At 40.9% G+C, this 6347-nt stretch overlaps 1 pseudogene; it reads right to left on the bottom strand.

Moving 5' to 3' along the window:
• Positions 1–1767: 1767 nt before the first annotated feature.
• LOC114691680 overlaps positions 1768–6347 on the bottom strand; it is a 37166-nt pseudogene continuing 32586 nt past the window's right edge.

Raw genomic sequence — 6347 nt, 5'->3', positions numbered from 1 at the left:
TCTTATCTCTTGCGATATTTTCTTCTTCTGAAGAAAACCAGTTTCTCTGAAGAGGTGGAGACCCCTGTTCTCATCATGGTTTTGCAAGGCTGTTCTGAGTCAGGCAGGCTGCTATTGGCGCTCCTATCTCAGTTATAATCACCTGGTACAACTTCAGACTCATCTGACATCTGATACTGTGGTCCAGGAGCTTTGCCCTGCTGTCCTTTCCAGTTCAGCTGAAGAACTCTACTAGCTCCTGAAGATTATCAGTTTTATATTTAGTATCAGAAAGCATATATTTAGATGTCAGGCTCCATAAATTCAGAGAGAGACAGACAGAACATGGTGCTTGTAACCTCTGTACTCCTGCTCTGAAATTGTTCTTTCAATTCTGGTATTTGGAGGCCTCTTACAGAGTAGCATGGGTTAGAATTCCCCTGTCATAATTTTGAGTTGCAAATAACAAATACAACTGCAAAAGAATAAAATGCCACAACATTAAGGTAAGTTATAAACATTTCAATGTTTTGTTTTTCCAGCTTGTGCACTGCCTAGTGGAGAACAGATACTATCACCCATTCATCCATCTTTTTTTTAAACTGTGACCACACCTACACCTTCTTGTCTTCCTGGACCTGTTCTTCTCAAGACCCCACTGTCCTTAGATGTGTGAACTCGTTTAGTCCTCCAGGTTTTCCTCCTGTTATCTAATTTTCATGTTGAGACAGCAAGTCCTCAGACATGATTTTATCTTATTTACTAGTTTGCATTGGGCTTATAATTTCATGAAGGCTAATACCGCCTCCGCAATATGACTTTAAACTTCTTGAGAGCAGTGTAAATGCCACAGGTCTTTTATATTCCCCTTGTGACTCATAAAAATAGTGGGCATTATATTACAAATGTTCCGACGACCAAGTCAAAGTGAGTCAGCTACTAGCAGGCATTCATTCACTAAACGGTTGTTAGGACAGATTGTAGGCTTGGGGCAGGAATTTCTTTAAAAATATCTTCCCTTTGCGGGGACTGTCTTCGCCACTGCTGGCTGGCACTGGGGTGTAGGTAAGAATTAAGTGACTGAGCGGAGACCCTGAGATGTGGCTCAGCCTTACTGGCCTGGATCCTGGGACACCAAGCAATATGGTGGGTTTGAGAGTAATCATCCCACAAAGACATTTGCATCTCGGCACCCAGAACCCTAACTGTGCTATTTTACATGGTAAGAAGACACTTTGCATGTAACCAAGCTGAGGAACTCAAGGTAGTCATCCTGGACGAGCCCAATGTGATCGCAGGGTCCCCAAAAGAACGAAGACGCTATGCTGCTGATCTTGAAGATGGAGAAACTGCCATGAGTCAGGATAGAGTTGATGTCTAGAAGCCAGGACAGCTGAGAAAACAGCCTCCGTGGAAGGAATTAAAGCATACTTTCTTTCAGCAAACTAAAAGAGATTTAAAAGCCTTTCTTGCCAGAACTGTACAGTGTGGTTTAAAGTCTCGTGATTTTGTGACGACAGCAACTGGAAACTAATATGGTGGTGGAAATTCAAACTCTGTTCTTCTAAAGACTCAAGTTTGCCTCGGTCTCCTACCTATACAATGGCGATAATGAAGGCAACTGCCTCTGAGACGGTTGTTTAGCTATGCTTGAGAATCAACAAATATTAATGTGTACTATGTGTTCTCCTTTAAGTTGACTTTTAAATGTAGACTATATCTTTATATATCTTGAGCCATAGCTACTCCCAGAATTATTATTTTTTTTTTTTGACAGCCAAATCGTCTTTATTGAGAGAATGGGTCTCTAGGGGGATGGGCCTGCGGCCCCCACTGCACAGCTTGTTCGTTGGCACTGCCTCCAAAATCCTCTGGCCTCATCACATCTGGAAGCTCCGGGGGGCTGGAGAAGGGCTCACTGTGCAGGGCTTCAAAGGCATCCTCTGCACCGAAGGCCAGGCCCACTGTGGCTGGGGCCTGTATCGTTGTCTGGCTAGAGAAGCCACAACTGGCCCAGAGGTTTTCCATCATCAAGGATCTGGTCATCCTTGTACAGCCGCTGCTCTTCTGGAGGCCGCTGGAGGATGCCTTGGACAATACGCTTTATCTGGAACACGGTACTCGACTCCCTGGCGTCCGTGAAGATCGTGGTCTTGTGGCGCCAGATCATGAGAAACACCGTCTCTGATGGTTGTGAGTCCCACTTTGCAGAGCCAGCTCCGGTGATTTCCCTGAAGTCTTTTACAGGAGCCGGAGCGGGGGGGGGGGGGGGGGGGCAGGATGAGCCATTCTTTCTTCAAAGAAAACACCTGTGATCTCAAGTGGAATGTGGCGACAGTGCACATCTGGTCTCACTGGTGCCTCTGCTCTTCTCTGTCCCTCTGATAATGCTGAGACCGTGAAGTTCTGGTCAAATTCTAGTCTCTCATGCAAATGCAACAGTTAGGAAGATGAGGCTGAGTGGTCACCTCTGGTACTGACCTTTTTGATTGCAGATTCCAGATCCAGATATACAGACCCAGGCCCACTCAGGAATGTCACAGCTGTTGCTCATGATCCTGCTGCACACCTCTAACTAAAGGGTGGTTGATCTTGCTGCAGACTGTTACCTTATTCCCAGAATTATTAAATTGTGTTTGTATTATCAAAATACTACTTCTAATGTATGTATATTTTATTAAACAAAAAAATAAATGACCGAATTTGATAATTAAAGGCACATATTCTCCAATTCAATCAATCATACCATAAAATTTACCTCCCATACAAATTTAATTTGTGTAGAAATTAAATACTTTAGAAAATGAACTTAGGCTAGGGGCTGTGTACCTGAGTTCAAATCCTTATGACCCATGTACAAGGCCAGATGTGGCCACAAGCACACCTATGACTCAAGCAGGGCAGAGACTGGAGGATCTCTGCAAATTAGTGGTTGCCAGCCCAGGTCGTGGTAAGAATTCCTATCTCAAGAGAATAAAGTAGAAAGTAGTAATAGGATACCCACACTCTCTTCTGGCCTCTATACATGTCCATGGACACAAACACCTGCACACAAATGTGCATATACTGCTCATACACATACATCTACGTATTTATAGATAGGTAGGTAGATAGATGGATGAATGGATACATAGATAGATAGATAGATAGATAGATAGATAGATAGATAGATAGATAGATAGGCAAGTAAATGTATAGTGAGAGAGAGAACGAGATAGACAGACAGACAGACACACACACACACACACAGATTGGGGGAGGGAGAGAGACGGGTTGTAAACAGGATGTAGAGTGGAACTAAAAAGAATGATTCAGTGACTATGGAAAAAGTTTGTGAAGGGAAGTCTACCAGAGTAAGTCGAATTTCCTGACTACATAATTTGAATCTCCAAATGCAGGCCAAGTTTCCACCACCTTCCACTGTGCAGGAATGCAATGCAGAGCCAGCAAAGCCACTGCGGCACTTCCTCTAGGAATCAAAAGTCTTGAGTAGGTGATGGCCATGAGGCAGCTAGTCCGCCTCTGGATGCTGGTATCTCCATTGTATTGATTCTTGAGCACCCATCTGTAACTGATCCACTCCCTCTGTTTGTACAGTAACAACAGAGAAATTGCAAACTGGACAAAATAGGAAAGAAGGTCAATGTCCTTTCATGAAAGTGGTCTGAGATGTGTGAACCAAGGATACTTATGTTGGTTAACTTTGCAAAGACAAAGCAATTTATTATATTGAGTTATTTGTAAAGGTTTTAATTTTATAGAGGAATTTTAGAATCACAGGATTATACTTTCCCCATAGTTTTCTTTTTGTTTTTTGTTTTCCCCAGAATGTCATGCAGCTAGAATCAAACCTCAACAAAAGCATATTCAAACTGGCTCCTTTCACTTGGCGCTTTGTACGTAAGATTCCTCTATGTCTGTGCATGGTTTGATAGCTCTTTTCCCTTTAGTGAGGAATACAATTCCATTGTTTGAGTATGCCTCAGTGTACTTATTGGAACATGCTGGTTGCTTATAAGTTTTTGCAGTTGTGAATAAAACTCCTACGAACAGCTTCATTCATAGTTGAACAAAATTATTCAAGTCTATAAAATCTGGTTTTCAGTTCTTTTGAGTGAATAATGAGAAATGTAAGTGCTGAATAATATGGAATGGTGTATTTAGTTTAATGAAAAAAAAATCAAACTGTCTTCCTAAAAGAGTTACCATTCTGCAGTTTCACTAGCAATGAGTTCCTGCTCCTCTACAACCTTGTGGCTGTTTGATGACATCAGTGTTCCTGATTCTGGATGTTCCAACCTTATTATTTTAAGTCACATTCCATTTTTATATTTAATTATGAATGGAAACAATGATAACATTGTATTACTTTTGTTTGCTAAAGATGTATGCTATAATACAGGCTGTGGTGGTGCACACCTTTAATTCCAGCACTCTAGATGCAGAGGCAGGTGGATCTCTGTGAGTTTGAAGCCAGCCTGGTCTACAGAGTTAGTTCTAGGTCTGGTAGGGCTATATAATAAGCTGCAGTCTTAATGAGGAAAACAATGTACTGCACTCAGAAATTTTAAGGTTTTTGTTAGTCTATATTCATTGTATAAAGCGATAGATGTCATAAGACATTTTTGTTCCAGTGTAGCATGTGTGTTGACCACATTCATCACATTTCAGGATTTTTATAATAATTATTCACTTCAGCTTTTCCTGCTACTGAATGAAGACAAAGTATCTTCCCGGTGCATGGGGAGGGTTGTGAAGATTAATTTCATGTTCAAACTTCTCTGAGCTATGATGTATCCATTTAGTTGGTGTCGCTGTGAGGGTGTGTACTGACTCTAGACTGTCCCAAGAAGATCCATCTCAGTAGAACAAAAAAGGCACAGAGAGAGCCCTGCCCTCTCCTGGGAAAAGTCATCTCATCCTACCCAGACATCGGTGTGTCTGTGCTCACACCAGCTCCCCTGTGTTCCAGGTCCTCAGGTCTCTGTGTTCACACCAGTGCCTCCCTCCCCCGGGTTCTCAGGTCTTCATTCTCCGACTGAATACTATCTTGAGTTTTCATGATATGTCAGTTTGTAGATGGTATAACTGTGGGCTTTTCTCAGCCTCTGTAATCACATGAACCAATTTCCATTTACACATCTTCCTATAACTAATTTTGTTCCTCTGGAGCATCCTGACTAGTCTCTGAAGCCTGACACTTCATAAGGGGCAATCCAATTGAAAAATGTCCGTGTTTCGTCTGAATTCAGAGCACCCAGTGTGCAGGGTAGCTCTGTTATTTGATGTGCTTGGTTATAATTTTTAACCAGTAACCATGCTTTGCTTTCCTTTCAAAGGCCCATTTGTATTCCTTAATCCAGTTTGACTTTGAAGTCTGGAAAGCAAGAAATAAAAAGAGCCCCAAATAAAAAGAAACATGAGAAAAGAATTTTCCCATTTTAATGTGGCTCCACACATGCCCCTCAGTTCGCAGCCATGTCACAAACGGAACACACGCAACTAACTTGTGGCCGAATTACAAGCAGGATGGGTTTTGTAGGCTTGTTTCATTAAGCCAATTTCTTCCTCTCCATTGAAAAACCAAAAAACAAACAAAAAACTTTTCTTTTTCTCCCTTTTCTTAATTTTGAATGCTGAAAGATTACAATTCCCCTATGGGTCTGTCACATCTGCTTATTTTCCTTTCCAGAGTATAGTAGATATTATTTCTATAAGCTGTGTGTTGTGTGGGAAACTGAACTTAGCTGTTGCTGTGCACCCGACTTTCAGCTACCCAACCCTTTCTTTACCATCTTAAGGTAGTCATAATGCATGTATTAAATTTCTCAAGAAAAGTATGCAGTTTAGTTGATTTTTTTTTGAAATATGATTTGCCTTGTTATATAAGGATATTTAGGGTGTTCTATCAGACTATAAATAAAATGATACAGATTTAAAATAAAAATTTGACTAGGAAAATAAAGCAAGGTGACTGGTCAGTGTTTTCCCATATAGGTTAGAAGGCCTTATACTATTAATTCTATGGTAGAATTTCCTGTTATCAGCAATACATTTACATAATATAAGGCATAACAATGCATTTCTTCAATATAAATAAGCATATAATAATTTCTTAATGCCAAAGCCTAAAGCAAATCATGTGAATGAGAAGGGCTTTGCTGATAGTTTATAGTTACAAAATATTGACTTAGTTCTTGGCATTTTCTAACAGCTTTTCTCATTCAGTTGTTCTGATAATCATTTGAAGTAGAAACTATTTTATCAACAAGCATGTTAAAAGCTAGTTGATGGAGTCCTGTCAAACACAGTAGAGTGGGAGACTACAGGAGTGTCACAGCTTGGCCGTGCTTAGGCTGTCTCAAGGA

This window comes from Peromyscus leucopus, chromosome 19 (assembly GCF_004664715.2).
Source record: "Peromyscus leucopus breed LL Stock chromosome 19, UCI_PerLeu_2.1, whole genome shotgun sequence".
NCBI classification, from domain to species: Eukaryota; Metazoa; Chordata; class Mammalia; order Rodentia; family Cricetidae; genus Peromyscus; species Peromyscus leucopus.
This window is presented reverse-complemented; position numbering and strand designations above follow the sequence as displayed.